Below are 16,841 nucleotides of genomic sequence, written 5' to 3'. Positions count from 1 at the left end.
AGAAGGCTCCAGAAAATATGCAATGTGATAGAATTCTGTCCAGAAGCGAACGGCAGAATTTTAGGCGAAAAAATGGGTTGTGCTTCTATTGTGGTGATTCAACTCATGTTATATCAGCATGCTCTAAACGTACAAAAAAGGTTGATAAGTCTATTTCAATTGGCACTTTACAGTCTAAGTTTATTCTGTCTGTGACCTTGATTTGTTCATTATCGTCAATTACCGCGGATGCCTATGTCGACTCTGGCGCCGCTTTGAGTCTAATGGATTGGTCCTTTGCCAGGCGCTGTGGGTTTGATCTAGAGCCTCTGGAAGTTCCTATACCTCTGAAGGGTATTGACTAGAGTTGAGCAACTTTCATTTTTTTAAGATCGAGTCGGGTTTTGTGAAACCCGATTTTGTCCAGAGTCGAGTCGAGTGCAGTCGGCCGATTATCGCTAAAAGTCGGGGATCGACCGAAACACGAAACCCAATGCAAGTCAATGGGGAAGCATAGTCGGCAGTGAGTGGAGGCCAGGAAAACACCTACAGTGCCCATTTTAATGCCAAAAACATCCATTCTTGTTTCTGAAGCTTGTCAATCTTAATTAACTTTATAATAATAGGGCATAGGGAATTGGGGGTCATTTGGCAAAAGTTGTGGGGGGAGTAGGGCCGGCTCAAGTTTTTCGTGGGCCCAGGAAATGCGGACTACGTCACGGCGGTGTTGCAGGGAAAGGTAAGTATTTCAACGTTGCAAGTGCTGTGATCCTGAGCAAGCAGGGGGGGCCCACTCGTTCGCATTGGCACTGGCACAGGGCCCCTCAAAGTACAGCGATGTGTGTTTGCATGGCGGGGGCGCCTCCCACCAGCAGCGACACTTTTGCGTACTCTGAGGGGCCCTGTGCCAGTGACGTCGCCAACGAGTATGCCCCCCCACCTGATGAAGGAACCTGCACTTTCATCTGCACCTTCCTCTCTGTCCCTGTGTAAGGTGGTATAACATGCGGGAAGGGGAACCTTACTTTCAGCAGGGTCAGATTCTGGCTGTGTAGAGTATAAGGGGAATGTAGTGGTCTAGGTCAATGTACCAGCAGACTCATCTAGCAGTGGCTGGGCAATGGGCAGGATGAGGAGGAAACAGATATAGGGCCAAAGAATAAAGTAGGCTAAATGCAGTTCAAAATTGGTAACAGGACTAAACAGGCGGCATTGCTTTGTTCAGTGGAGTAGCAAACCCAAGAGCAGCAGACACTGTTTCAAGGGCATAACCACACTAGTAGGCCAAATGCAGTTTAATATCTGATAGTATAGGGCGAAAGCCAGAATGTGGAAGCTCAGCTTTGTTCAGTTGAGGACAACACCAGGCAGGGGCAGACAGACACCTTTAGTAGGCCGGAACAGCCAATTGCATTTTTAAAAATGGTAATTTGGAACTGAAGGTTGAAGCTCAGCTTTATTCAGTTGAGGACAACACCAGGCAGGGGCAGACAGACACCTTTAGTAGGCCGGAACAGCCAATTGCATTTTTAAAAATGGTAATTTGGAACAGAAGGTAGAAGCTCAGCTTTATTCAGTTGAGGACAACACCAGGCAGGGGCAGACAGACACCTTTAGTAGGCCGGAACAGCCAATTTTTTTAAAAAAACAGCAGTTAGTAAGAGGCAGAAGGTAGAAGCTCAGCTTTATTCAGTTGAGGACAACACCAGGCAGGGGCAGACAGACACCTTTAGTAGGCCGGAACAGCCAATTGCATTTTTAAAAATGGTAATTTGGAACAGAAGGTTGAAGCTCAGCTTTATTCAGTTGAGGACAACACCAGGCAGGGGCAGACAGACACCTTTAGTAGGCCGGAACAGCCAATTGCATTTTTAAAAATGGTAATTTGGAACAGAAGGTAGAAGCTCAGCTTTATTCAGTTGAGGACAACACCAGGCAGGGGCAGACAGACACCTTTAGTAGGCCGGAACAGCCAATTTTTTTAAAAAAACAGCAGTTAGTAAGAGGCAGAAGGTAGAAGCTCAGCTTTATTCAGTTGAGGACAACACCAGGCAGGGGCAGACAGACACCTTTAGTAGGCCGGAACAGCCAATTGCATTTTTAAAAATGGTAATTTGGAACAGAAGGTTGAAGCTCAGCTTTATTCAGTTGAGGACAACACCAGGCAGGGGCAGACAGACACCTTTAGTAGGCCGGAACAGCCAATTTTTTAAAAAAACAGCAGTTAGTAAGAGGCAGAAGGTAGAAGCTCAGCTTTATTCAGTTGAGGACAACACCAGGCAGGGGCAGACAGACACCTTTAGTAGGCCGGAACAGCCAATTGCATTTTTAAAAATGGTAATTTGGAACTGAAGGTTGAAGCTCAGCTTTATTCAGTTGAGGACAACACCAGGCAGGGGCAGACAGACACCTTTAGTAGGCCGGAACAGCCAATGGCATTTTTAAAAATGGTAATTTGGAACAGAAGGTAGAAGCTCAGCTTTATTCAGTTGAGGACAACACCAGGCAGGGGCAGACAGACACCTTTAGTAGGCCGGAACAGCCAATTGCATTTTTAAAAATGGTAATTTGGAACAGAAGGTTGAAGCTCAGCTTTATTCAGTTGAGGACAACACCAGGCAGGGGCAGACAGACACCTTTAGTAGGCCGGAACAGCCAATGGCATTTTTAGAAATGGTAATTTGGAACAGAAGGTAGAAGCTCAGCTTTATTCAGTTGAGGACAACACCAGGCAGGGGCAGACATTCACCTTTAGTAGGCCGGAACAGCCAATGGCATTTTTAAAAATGGTAATTTGGAACAGAAGGTAGAAGCTCAGCTTTATTCAGTTGAGGACAACACCAGGCAGGGGCAGACAGACACCTTTAGTAGGCCGGAACAGCCAATTGCATTTTTAAAAATGGTAATTTGGAACTGAAGGTTGAAGCTCAGCTTTATTCAGTTGAGGACAACACCAGGCAGGGGCAGACAGACACCTTTAGTAGGCCGGAACAGCCAATTTTTTAAAAAAACAGCAGTTAGTAAGAGGCAGAAGGTAGAAGCTCAGCTTTATTCAGTTGAGGACAACACCAGGCAGGGGCAGACAGACACCTTTAGTAGGCCGGAACAGCCAATTGCATTTTTAAAAATGGTAATTTGGAACTGAAGGTTGAAGCTCAGCTTTATTCAGTTGAGGACAACACCAGGCAGGGGCAGACAGACACCTTTAGTAGGCCGGAACAGCCAATTGCATTTTTAAAAATGGTAATTTGGAACTGAAGGTTGAAGCTCAGCTTTATTCAGTTGAGGACAACACCAGGCAGGGGCAGACAGACACCTTTAGTAGGCCGGAACAGCCAATTGCATTTTTAAAAATGGTAATTTGGAACAGAAGGTAGAAGCTCAGCTTTATTCAGTTGAGGACAACACCAGGCAGGGGCAGACAGACACCTTTAGTAGGCCGGAACAGCCAATTTTTTAAAAAAACAGCAGTTAGTAAGAGGCAGAAGGTAGAAGCTCAGCTTTATTCAGTTGAGGACAACACCAGGCAGGGGCAGACAGACACCTTTAGTAGGCCGGAACAGCCAATTGCATTTTTAAAAATGGTAATTTGGAACAGAAGGTTGAAGCTCAGCTTTATTCAGTTGAGGACAACACCAGGCAGGGGCAGACAGACACCTTTAGTAGGCCGGAACAGCCAATTGCATTTTTAAAAATGGTAATTTGGAACAGAAGGTAGAAGCTCAGCTTTATTCAGTTGAGGACAACACCAGGCAGGGGCAGACAGACACCTTTAGTAGGCCGGAACAGCCAATTGCATTTTTAAAAATGGTAATTTGGAACTGAAGGTTGAAGCTCAGCTTTATTCAGTTGAGGACAACACCAGGCAGGGGCAGACAGACACCTTTAGTAGGCCGGAACAGCCAATGGCATTTTTAAAAATGGTAATTTGGAACAGAAGGTAGAAGCTCAGCTTTATTCAGTTGAGGACAACACCAGGCAGGGGCAGACAGACACCTTTAGTAGGCCGGAACAGCCAATTGCATTTTTAAAAATGGTAATTTGGAACAGAAGGTTGAAGCTCAGCTTTATTCAGTTGAGGACAACACCAGGCAGGGGCAGACAGACACCTTTAGTAGGCCGGAACAGCCAATGGCATTTTTAGAAATGGTAATTTGGAACAGAAGGTAGAAGCTCAGCTTTATTCAGTTGAGGACAACACCAGGCAGGGGCAGACAGACACCTTTAGTAGGCCGGAACAGCCAATTGCATTTTTAAAAATGGTAATTTGGAACTGAAGGTTGAAGCTCAGCTTTATTCAGTTGAGGACAACACCAGGCAGGGGCAGACAGACACCTTTAGTAGGCCGGAACAGCCAATTTTTTAAAAAAACAGCAGTTAGTAAGAGGCAGAAGGTAGAAGCTCAGCTTTATTCAGTTGAGGACAACACCAGGCAGGGGCAGACAGACACCTTTAGTAGGCCGGAACAGCCAATTGCATTTTTAAAAATGGTAATTTGGAACTGAAGGTTGAAGCTCAGCTTTATTCAGTTGAGGACAACACCAGGCAGGGGCAGACAGACACCTTTAGTAGGCCGGAACAGCCAATTGCATTTTTAAAAATGGTAATTTGGAACTGAAGGTTGAAGCTCAGCTTTATTCAGTTGAGGACAACACCAGGCAGGGGCAGACAGACACCTTTAGTAGGCCGGAACAGCCAATTGCATTTTTAAAAATGGTAATTTGGAACAGAAGGTAGAAGCTCAGCTTTATTCAGTTGAGGACAACACCAGGCAGGGGCAGACAGACACCTTTAGTAGGCCGGAACAGCCAATTTTTTAAAAAAACAGCAGTTAGTAAGAGGCAGAAGGTAGAAGCTCAGCTTTATTCAGTTGAGGACAACACCAGGCAGGGGCAGACAGACACCTTTAGTAGGCCGGAACAGCCAATTGCATTTTTAAAAATGGTAATTTGGAACAGAAGGTTGAAGCTCAGCTTTATTCAGTTGAGGACAACACCAGGCAGGGGCAGACAGACACCTTTAGTAGGCCGGAACAGCCAATTGCATTTTTAAAAATGGTAATTTGGAACAGAAGGTAGAAGCTCAGCTTTATTCAGTTGAGGACAACACCAGGCAGGGGCAGACAGACACCTTTAGTAGGCCGGAACAGCCAATTGCATTTTTAAAAATGGTAATTTGGAACTGAAGGTTGAAGCTCAGCTTTATTCAGTTGAGGACAACACCAGGCAGGGGCAGACAGACACCTTTAGTAGGCCGGAACAGCCAATGGCATTTTTAAAAATGGTAATTTGGAACAGAAGGTAGAAGCTCAGCTTTATTCAGTTGAGGACAACACCAGGCAGGGGCAGACAGACACCTTTAGTAGGCCGGAACAGCCAATTGCATTTTTAAAAATGGTAATTTGGAACAGAAGGTTGAAGCTCAGCTTTATTCAGTTGAGGACAACACCAGGCAGGGGCAGACAGACACCTTTAGTAGGCCGGAACAGCCAATGGCATTTTTAGAAATGGTAATTTGGAACAGAAGGTAGAAGCTCAGCTTTATTCAGTTGAGGACAACACCAGGCAGGGGCAGACATTCACCTTTAGTAGGCCGGAACAGCCAATGGCATTTTTAAAAATGGTAATTTGGAACAGAAGGTAGAAGCTCAGCTTTATTCAGTTGAGGACAACACCAGGCAGGGGCAGACAGACACCTTTAGTAGGCCGGAACAGCCAATTGCATTTTTAAAAATGGTAATTTGGAACTGAAGGTTGAAGCTCAGCTTTATTCAGTTGAGGACAACACCAGGCAGGGGCAGACAGACACCTTTAGTAGGCCGGAACAGCCAATTTTTTAAAAAAACAGCAGTTAGTAAGAGGCAGAAGGTAGAAGCTCAGCTTTATTCAGTTGAGGACAACACCAGGCAGGGGCAGACAGACACCTTTAGTAGGCCGGAACAGCCAATTGCATTTTTAAAAATGGTAATTTGGAACTGAAGGTTGAAGCTCAGCTTTATTCAGTTGAGGACAACACCAGGAAGGGGCAGACAGACACCTTTAGTAGGCCGGAACAGCCAATGGCATTTTTAAAAATGGTAATTTGGAACAGAAGGTAGAAGCTCAGCTTTATTCAGTTGAGGACAACACCAGGCAGGGGCAGACAGACACCTTTAGTAGGCCGGAACAGCACATTGCATTTTTAAAAATGGTAATTTGGAACAGAAGGTTGAAGCTCAGCTTTATTCAGTTGAGGACAACACCAGGCAGGGGCAGACAGACACCTTTAGTAGGCCGGAACAGCCAATTGCATTTTTAAAAATGGTAATTTGGAACAGAAGGTAGAAGCTCAGCTTTATTCAGTTGAGGACAACACCAGGCAGGGGCAGACAGACACCTTTAGTAGGCCGGAACAGCCAATTTTTTAAAAAAACAGCAGTTAGTAAGAGGCAGAAGGTAGAAGCTCAGCTTTATTCAGTTGAGGACAACACCAGGCAGGGGCAGACATTCACCTTTAGTAGGCCGGAACAGCCAATTGCATTTTTAAAAATGGTAATTTGGAACTGAAGGTTGAAGCTCAGCTTTATTCAGTTGAGGACAACACCAGGCAGGGGCAGACAGACACCTTTAGTAGGCCGGAACAGCCAATGGCATTTTTAGAAATGGTAATTTGGAACAGAAGGTAGAAGCTCAGCTTTATTCAGTTGAGGACAACACCAGGCAGGGGCAGACATTCACCTTTAGTAGGCCGGAACAGCCAATGGCATTTTTAAAAATGGTAATTTGGAACAGAAGGTAGAAGCTCAGCTTTATTCAGTTGAGGACAACACCAGGCAGGGGCAGACAGACACCTTTAGTAGGCCGGAACAGCCAATTGCATTTTTAAAAATGGTAATTTGGAACTGAAGGTTGAAGCTCAGCTTTATTCAGTTGAGGACAACACCAGGCAGGGGCAGACAGACACCTTTAGTAGGCCGGAACAGCCAATGGCATTTTTAAAAATGGTAATTTGGAACAGAAGGTAGAAGCTCAGCTTTATTCAGTTGAGGACAACACCAGGCAGGGGCAGACAGACACCTTTAGTAGGCCGGAACAGCCAATTGCATTTTTAAAAATGGTAATTTGGAACAGAAGGTTGAAGCTCAGCTTTATTCAGTTGAGGACAACACCAGGCAGGGGCAGACAGACACCTTTAGTAGGCCGGAACAGCCAATTGCATTTTTAAAAATGGTAATTTGGAACAGAAGGTAGAAGCTCAGCTTTATTCAGTTGAGGACAACACCAGGCAGGGGCAGACAGACACCTTTAGTAGGCCGGAACAGCCAATTTTTTAAAAAAACAGCAGTTAGTAAGAGGCAGAAGGTAGAAGCTCAGCTTTATTCAGTTGAGGACAACACCAGGCAGGGGCAGACATTCACCTTTAGTAGGCCGGAACAGCCAATTGCATTTTTAAAAATGGTAATTTGGAACTGAAGGTTGAAGCTCAGCTTTATTCAGTTGAGGACAACACCAGGCAGGGGCAGACAGACACCTTTAGTAGGCCGGAACAGCCAATGGCATTTTTAGAAATGGTAATTTGGAACAGAAGGTAGAAGCTCAGCTTTATTCAGTTGAGGACAACACCAGGCAGGGGCAGACATTCATCTTTAGTAGGCCGGAACAGCCAATGGCATTTTTAAAAATGGTAATTTGGAACAGAAGGTAGAAGCTCAGCTTTATTCAGTTGAGGACAACACCAGGCAGGGGCAGACAGACACCTTTAGTAGGCCGGAACAGCCAATTTTATAAAAAAAAAGCAGTTAATAAGAGGCAGAAGGTAGAAGCTCAGCTTTATTCAGTTGCAGCTTCTTGGCAATAATATAAAGAAGACGCGACAGGACAACACTCGGTGGATGCCATATCTGTGTTTTCAATGGAAAAAAACCTTTCAGTTAACTACTTGCAGGAGCAAGTTTTTGTAGCTGGTGGACAATTTTTTTAAAAAAAAGCAGTTAATAAGAGGCAGAAGGTAGAAGCTCAGCTTTATTCAGTTGCAGCTTCTTGGCAATAATATAAAGAAGACGCGACAGGACAACACTCGGTGGATGCCATATCTGTGTTTTCAATGGAAAAAAACCTTTCAGTTAACTACTTGCAGGAGAAAGTTTTTGTAGCTGGTGGCCAATTTTTGTACTGTACCAGTTTTTTGTTGTATGTGTTTTTGTTTTTAATGTTAAAATGTCTGCATTTGATATCTCTCCAGTATTTTCTTTTTTATAAGCAAAATACTGCAGTTTTACATCGGTTACATGGATACACAGGCAGCTTGGTGGTGAGTGGAGGAGTATTTAAAGTAGGGACCGCAGACAGGCTATCAAAGGCCTAAAATAACAAACAATAGGCTCATGGCAGCTTTACAGCGGTTACATGGATACACAGGCAGCTTGGTGGTGAGTGGAGGAGTATTTAAAGTAGGGACCGCAGACAGGCTATCAAAGGCCTAAAATAACAAACAATAGGCTCATGGCAGCTTTACAGCGGTTACATGGATACACAGGCAGCTTAGTGGTGAGTGGAGGAGTATTTAAAGTAGGGACCGCAGACAGGCTATCAAAGGCCTAAAATAACAAACAATAGGCTCATGGCAGCTTTACAGCGGTTACATGGATACACAGGCAGCTTGGTGGTGAGTGGAGGAGTATTTAAAGTAGGGACCGCAGACAGGCTATCAAAGGCCTAAAATAACAAACAATAGGCTTATGGCAGTTTTACAGCGGTTACATGGATACACGGGCAGGCAGCTTGGTGGTCAGTGGAGGAGTATTTAAAGTAGGGACCGCAGACAGGCTATCAAAGGCCTAAAATAACAAACAATAGGCTCATGGCAGCTTTACAGCGGTTACATGGATACACAGGCAGCTTGGTGGTGAGTGGAGGAGTATTTAAAGTAGGGACCGCAGACAGGCTATCAAAGGCCTAAAATAACAAACAATAGGCTCATGGCAGCTTTACAGCGGTTACATGGATACACAGGCAGCTTGGTGGTGAGTGGAGGAGTATTTAAAGTAGGGACCGCAGACAGGCTATCAAAGGCCTAAAATAACAAACAATAGGCTCATGGCAGCTTTACAGCGGTTACATGGATACACAGGCAGCTTGGTGGTGAGTGGAGGAGTATTTAAAGTAGGGACCGCAGACAGGCTATCAAAGGCCTAAAATAACAAACAATAGGCTCATGGCAGCTTTACAGCGGTTACATGGATACACAGGCAGCTTGGTGGTGAGTGGAGGAGTATTTAAAGTAGGGACCGCAGACAGGCTATCAAAGGCCTAAAATAACAAACAATAGGCTCATGGCAGCTTTACAGCGGTTACATGGATACACAGGCAGCTTGGTGGTGAGTGGAGGAGTATTTAAAGTAGGGACCGCAGACAGGCTATCAAAGGCCTAAAATAACAAACAATAGGCTCATGGCAGCTTTACAGCGGTTACATGGATACACAGGCAGCTTGGTGGTGAGTGGAGGAGTATTTAAAGTAGGGACCGCAGACAGGCTATCAAAGGCCTAAAATAACAAACAATAGGCTTATGGCAGTTTTACAGCGGTTACATGGATACACGGGCAGGCAGCTTGGTGGTCAGTGGAGGAGTATTTAAAGTAGGGACCGCAGACAGGCTATCAAAGGCCTAAAATAACAAACAATAGGCTCATGGCAGCTTTACAGCGGTTACATGGATACACAGGCAGCTTGGTGGTGAGTGGAGGAGTATTTAAAGTAGGGACCGCAGACAGGCTATCAAAGGCCTAAAATAACAAACAATAGGCTCATGGCAGCTTTACAGCGGTTACATGGATACACGGGCAGGCAGCTTGGTGGTGAGTGGAGGAGTATTTAAAGTAGGGACCGCAGACAGGCTATCAAAGGCCTAAAATAACAAACAATAGGCTCATGGCAGCTTTACAGCGGTTACATGGATACACAGGCAGCTTGGTGGTGAGTGGAGGAGTATTTAAAGTAGGGACCGCAGACAGGCTATCAAAGGCCTAAAATAACAAACAATAGGCTTATGGCAGTTTTACAGCGGTTACATGGATACACGGGCAGGCAGCTTGGTGGTCAGTGGAGGAGTATTTAAAGTAGGGACCGCAGACAGGCTATCAAAGGCCTAAAATAACAAACAATAGGCTCATGGCAGCTTTACAGCGGTTACATGGATACACAGGCAGCTTGGTGGTGAGTGGAGGAGTATTTAAAGTAGGGACCGCAGACAGGCTATCAAAGGCCTAAAATAACAAACAATAGGCTCATGGCAGCTTTACAGCGGTTACATGGATACACAGGCAGCTTGGTGGTGAGTGGAGGAGTATTTAAAGTAGGGACCGCAGACAGGCTATCAAAGGCCTAAAATAACAAACAATAGGCTCATGGCAGCTTTACAGCGGTTACATGGATACACAGGCAGCTTGGTGGTGAGTGGAGGAGTATTTAAAGTAGGGACCGCAGACAGGCTATCAAAGGCCTAAAATAACAAACAATAGGCTCATGGCAGCTTTACAGCGGTTACATGGATACACAGGCAGCTTGGTGGTGAGTGGAGGAGTATTTAAAGTAGGGACCGCAGACAGGCTATCAAAGGCCTAAAATAACAAACAACAGGCTCATGGCAGCTTTACAGCGGTTACATGGATACACAGGCAGCTTGGTGGTGAGTGGAGGAGTATTTAAAGTAGGGACCGCAGACAGGCTATCAAAGGCCTAAAATAACAAACAATAGGCTCATGGCAGCTTTACAGCGGTTACATGGATACACAGGCAGCTTGGTGGTGAGTGGAGGAGTATTTAAAGTAGGGACCGCAGACAGGCTATCAAAGGCCTAAAATAACAAACAATAGGCTTATGGCAGTTTTACAGCGGTTACATGGATACACGGGCAGGCAGCTTGGTGGTCAGTGGAGGAGTATTTAAAGTAGGGACCGCAGACAGGCTATCAAAGGCCTAAAATAACAAACAATAGGCTCATGGCAGCTTTACAGCGGTTACATGGATACACAGGCAGCTTGGTGGTGAGTGGAGGAGTATTTAAAGTAGGGACCGCAGACAGGCTATCAAAGGCCTAAAATAACAAACAATAGGCTCATGGCAGCTTTACAGCGGTTACATGGATACACGGGCAGGCAGCTTGGTGGTGAGTGGAGGAGTATTTAAAGTAGGGACCGCAGACAGGCTATCAAAGGCCTAAAATAACAAACAATAGGCTCATGGCAGCTTTACAGCGGTTACATGGATACACAGGCAGCTTGGTGGTGAGTGGAGGAGTATTTAAAGTAGGGACCGCAGACAGGCTATCAAAGGCCTAAAATAACAAACAATAGGCTTATGGCAGTTTTACAGCGGTTACATGGATACACGGGCAGGCAGCTTGGTGGTCAGTGGAGGAGTATTTAAAGTAGGGACCGCAGACAGGCTATCAAAGGCCTAAAATAACAAACAATAGGCTCATGGCAGCTTTACAGCGGTTACATGGATACACAGGCAGCTTGGTGGTGAGTGGAGGAGTATTTAAAGTAGGGACCGCAGACAGGCTATCAAAGGCCTAAAATAACAAACAATAGGCTCATGGCAGCTTTACAGCGGTTACATGGATACACAGGCAGCTTGGTGGTGAGTGGAGGAGTATTTAAAGTAGGGACCGCAGACAGGCTATCAAAGGCCTAAAATAACAAACAATAGGCTTATGGCAGTTTTACAGCGGTTATATGGATACACGGGCAGGCAGCTTGGTGGTGAGTGGAGGAGTATTTAAAGTAGGGACCGCAGACAGGCTATCAAAGGCCTAAAATAACAAACAATAGGCTCATGGCAGCTTTACAGCGGTTACATGGATACACAGGCAGCTTGGTGGTGAGTGGAGGAGTATTTAAAGTAGGGACCGCAGACAGGCTATCAAAGGCCTAAAATAACAAACAATAGGCTCATGGCAGCTTTACAGCGGTTACATGGATACACAGGCAGCTTGGTGGTGAGTGGAGGAGTATTTAAAGTAGGGACCGCAGACAGGCTATCAAAGGCCTAAAATAACAAACAATAGGCTCATGGCAGCTTTACAGCGGTTAAATGGATACACAGGCAGCTTGGTGGTGAGTGGAGGAGTATTTAAAGTAGGGACCGCAGACAGGCTATCAAAGGCCTAAAATAACAAACAATAGGCTCATGGCAGCTTTACAGCGGTTACATGGATACACGGGCAGGCAGCTGGTGATGAGTGGAGGAGTATTTAAAGTAGGGACCGCAGACAGGCTATCAAAGGCCTAAAATAACAAACAATAGGCTCATGGCAGCTTTACAGCGGTTACATGGATACACAGGCAGCTTGGTGGTGAGTGGAGGAGTAGTGCAAGGAGTGTCTGTCCCAGTACTCCCAAAATATAAATAGATGTTAATGTCTCGCAAAACAACCAAAACAAAAAAAAAGGTGGCATACTTAGGTACAGGGGTGGGCTCATCTACTGAGTTTCTGACATAGTAATTTGGCAGTAACTATTTAATGGTGCCAATATAGGACACAGACACAGACTACTTTAAGTTGCATCATAGATGTCTACAAATTTGTATTGTCAGTGCCAGACATTGAATGATGTCAGCGAATAGACTAAAGATTGGTGGAGCTGTGCGACTTAATTTTGCACGTGGTAGAGCACATTTTGAGCTGGGGTAGGGGGGAACTCTCTTGAGGCCGGCGGGACCGCCCCAGGGCCCCTCATGTTACAACGGTGTGTCTGACGTTGGGTGCGCACCACCACCGCCAGAGACACTACATTGTACTATGAGGGACCCAGTAGCAATGCCGTCAACCAAAAGCGAGCACACCCACCTCTTCAGACAAACAGCAGTCTCACGGGTGCTTGCGCCAAGTCGCGATACCACGGCCCCGTGTGGGGAGTTTTGCCATTTAGGGAGGTGTAAACATGTCGTATGCTGTACAATCAGCTGCAGCAAATTAGACATTAGAAAAGTAATTCACAGGCAAGAGCTTTTCATAGGAAAGCTAGGTGTCGGCCGGGCAAGGTGGGGCAAAAGATTTCGAAATCCAGTTGTGGTTCATTTTAATGAATGTTAGATTGTCAACATTTTGGGTAGCCAGACGAGTCCTTTTTTCGGTTAATATTGAACCTGCAGCACTGAATACTCTTTCTGATAGGACACTTGCTGCCGGGCAAGCAAGCTCCTGCAATGCATATTCTGCCAATTCTGGCCAGGTGTCTAATTTGGAGGCCCAGTAATCAAATGGGAATGACGGTTGAGGGAGAACATCGATAAGGGATGAAAAATAGTTAGTAACCATACTGGACAAATGTTGTCTCCTGTCACTTTCAATTGATGCAGCAGTACCTGTCCTGTCTGCGGTCATAGCAAAATCACTCCACAACCTGGTCAGAAAACCCCTCTGTCCAACGCCACTTCTGATGTGTGCACCCCTAACACTCCTAGTCTGCTGCCCCCTGGAGCTCGTGTGAGAACGATCACGTGCGCTGTGTGCTGGGAATGCCTGAAGCAAACGGTCAACAAGAGTTGATTGTTTGGTTGCTAATATTAGTTCCAAGTTCTCATGTGGCATAATATTTTGCAATTTGCCTTTATAGCGTGGATCAAGGAGGCAGGCCAACCAGTAATCGTCATCGTTCATCATTTTCGTAATGCGTGTGTCCCTTTTTAGGATACGTAAGGCATAATCCGCCATGTGGGCCAAAGTTCCAGTTGTCAAATCTCCGGTTGTGATTGGTTGAGGGGCAGTTGCAGGCAAATCTACGTCACTTGTGTCCCTCAAAAAACCAGAACCCGGCCGTGACACGCAACCAATTTCCTGTGCCCCCGGGAAAGGTTCGGCATTAAAAATATACTCATCCCCATCATCCTCCTCGTCCTCCACCTCCTCTTCGCCCGCTACCTCGTCCTGTACACTGCCCTGACCAGACAATGGCTGACTGTCATCAAGGCTTTCCTCTTCCTCTGGTGCAGACGCCTGCTCCTTTATGTGCGTCAAACTTTGCATCAGCAGACGCATTAGGGGGATGCTCATGCTTATTACGGCGTTGTCTGCACTAACCAGCCGTGTGCATTCCTCAAAACACTGAAGGACTTGACACATGTCTTGTATCTTAGACCACTGCACACCTGACAACTCCATGTCTGCCATCCTACTGCCTGCCCGTGTATCCTCCCACAAATAAATAACAGCACGCCTCTGTTCGCACAGTCTCTGAAGCATGTGCAGTGTTGAGTTCCACCTTGTTGCAACGTCTATGATTAGGCGATGCTGGGGAAGGTTCAAAGACCGCTGATAGGTCTGCATACGGCTGGCGTGTACAGGCGAACGTCGGATATGTGAGCAAAGTGCACGCACTTTGAGGAGCAGGTCGGAGAACCCAGGATAAGTTTTCAATAAGCACTGCACCACCAGGTTTAAGGTGTGAGCCAGGCAAGGAATGTGTTTCAGTTGGGAAAGGGAGATGGCAGCCATGAAATTCCTTCCGTTATCACTCACTACCTTGCCTGCCTCAAGATCTACTGTGCCCAGCCACGACTGCGTTTCTTGTTGCAAGAACTCGGATAAAACTTCCGCGGTGTGTCTGTTGTCGCCCAAACACTTCATAGCCAATACAGCCTGCTGACGCTTGGCAGTAGCTGGCCCATAATGGGACAACTGGTGTGCAACAGTGTCATCTGCCGATGGAGTGGTTGGCAGACTGCGTTCTGTGGAAGAGCTGTAGCTTCTGCAGGAGGACGAGGAGGAGGAGGAGGAGGGGGTGCGAACGCCTACAGCCAACTGTTTCCTAGACCGTGGGCTAGGCACAACTGTCCCTAAATTGATGTCGCCTGTGGACCCTGCATCCACCACATTCACCCAGTGTGCCGTGATGGACACATAACGTCCCTGGCCATGCCTACTGGTCCATGCATCTGTAGTCAGGTGCACCTTTGTACTCACAGATTGCCTGAGTGCATGGACGATGCGCTGTTTAACATGCTGGTGCAGGGCTGGGATGGCTTTTCTGGAAAAAAAGTGTCGACTGGGTAGCTCGTATCGTGGTTCAGCGTACTCCATCAGGGCTTTGAAAGCTTCGCTTTCAACTAACCGGTAGGGCATCATCTCTAACGAGATTAGTCTAGCTATGTGGGCGTTAAAACCCTGTGTACGCGGATGCGAGGATAAGTACTTCCTTTTTCTAACCAGAGTCTCATGTAGGGTGAGCTGGACTGGAGAGCTGGAGATCGTGGAACTTTCGGGTGTGCCGGTGTACATGGCAGACTGAGAGACGGTTGGAGACGGTATTGTTTCCGCCGGTGCCCTAGATGCAATATTTCCTCCTACAAAACTGGTGGTTCCCTGACCCTGACTGCTTTTGGCTGGCAAAGAAACCTGCACAGATACTGCCGGTGGTGCGGAAAATGGTGGCCTTACAGTGACGGAAGGGATGTTGCGTTGCTGACTAGCTTCATTGGCCGAGGGTGCTACAACCTTAAGGGACGTTTGGTAGTTAGTCCAGGCTTGAAAATGCATGGTGGTTAAGTGTCTATGCATGCAACTAGTATTTAGACTTTTCAGATTCTGACCTCTGCTTAAGCTAGTTGAACATTTTTGACAGATGACTTTGCGCTGATCAGTTGGATGTTGTTTAAAAAAATGCCAGACTGCACTCTTCCTAGACTCGGATCCCTTTTCAGGGATTGCAGACTGAGCTTTAACCGGATGGCCACGCTGTCCTCCAACAGGTTTTGGCTTTGACACGCGTTTTGGGCCAGATACGGGCCCGGCAGATGGAACCTGTTGCGATGTTGATGCCTGCTGCGGCCCCTCCTCCACCTCCGCTTCTGAACTACTGCCGCCTGCACCCTGTTCCCCCAATGGCTGCCAATCGGGGTCAATAACTGGGTCATCTATTACCTCCTCTTCGAGCTCGTGTGCAACTTCGTCTGTGTCACTGTGTCGGTCGGTGGTATAGCGTTCGTGGCGGGGCAACATAGTCTCATCAGGGTCTGATTGTGGATCTGTACCCTGAGAGGGCAATGTGGTGGTCTGAGTCAAAGGAGCAGCATAGTACTCTGGCTGTGGCTGTGCATCAGTGCACTCCATGTCAGAATATACTTGTAATGGGCATGGCCTGTTAAATGTTTCACTTTCTAAGCCAGGGACGGTATGTGTAAAGAGCTCCATGGAGTGACCCGTTGTGTCGCCTGCTGCATCCTTCTCTCTTGTTGTAGTTTTTGCTGAGGAGGACAAGGAAGCGACTTGTCCCTGACCGTGAACATCCACAAGCGACGCGCTGCTTTTACATTTACCAGTTTCGGAAGAGGAGGCAAAAGAGCTAGAGGCTGAGTCTGCAATGTAAGCCAAAACTTGCTGTTGCTGCTCCGCCTTTAAAAGCGGTTTTCCTACTCCCAGAAAAGAGAGCGTTCGAGGCCTTGTGTAGCCTGACGACGAAACTGGCTCCACAGCTCCAGACTTAGGTGGAATATTTTTATCCCCACGACCACCTGATGCTCCACTACCACTACCATCATTACCAGCTGACAATGAACGCCCACGACGACCTCTTGCACCAGACTTCCTCATTGTTTTAAAATCTTAACCAAAGTAACTTTATTTGTTGCTGTCAAACAACTTACACGGTGAGCTATAACTTCAGTATGATTTCAATATCCCTTAACAGGTTGGTGAGACCACAAGGAAAATCAGGCACAATGTTACACACTCTGTTTTCTGTGGCACAAAATCACAGAGATGACACACACGCAGGACTGTCACTCAAGCACTAATGTCAATATTAATCTCCCACCTAATTTATTTATTTTTTTTTTCAGGGAGACTTTAGAAACCAAATAATATTAAAAAAACCAAAAAAA

The sequence above is a fragment of the Ranitomeya variabilis genome, chromosome 6 (genome assembly GCF_051348905.1).
Source record: "Ranitomeya variabilis isolate aRanVar5 chromosome 6, aRanVar5.hap1, whole genome shotgun sequence".
Lineage (NCBI taxonomy): Eukaryota > Metazoa > Chordata > Amphibia > Anura > Dendrobatidae > Ranitomeya > Ranitomeya variabilis.
Note: the sequence above shows the minus strand (reverse complement) of the source record.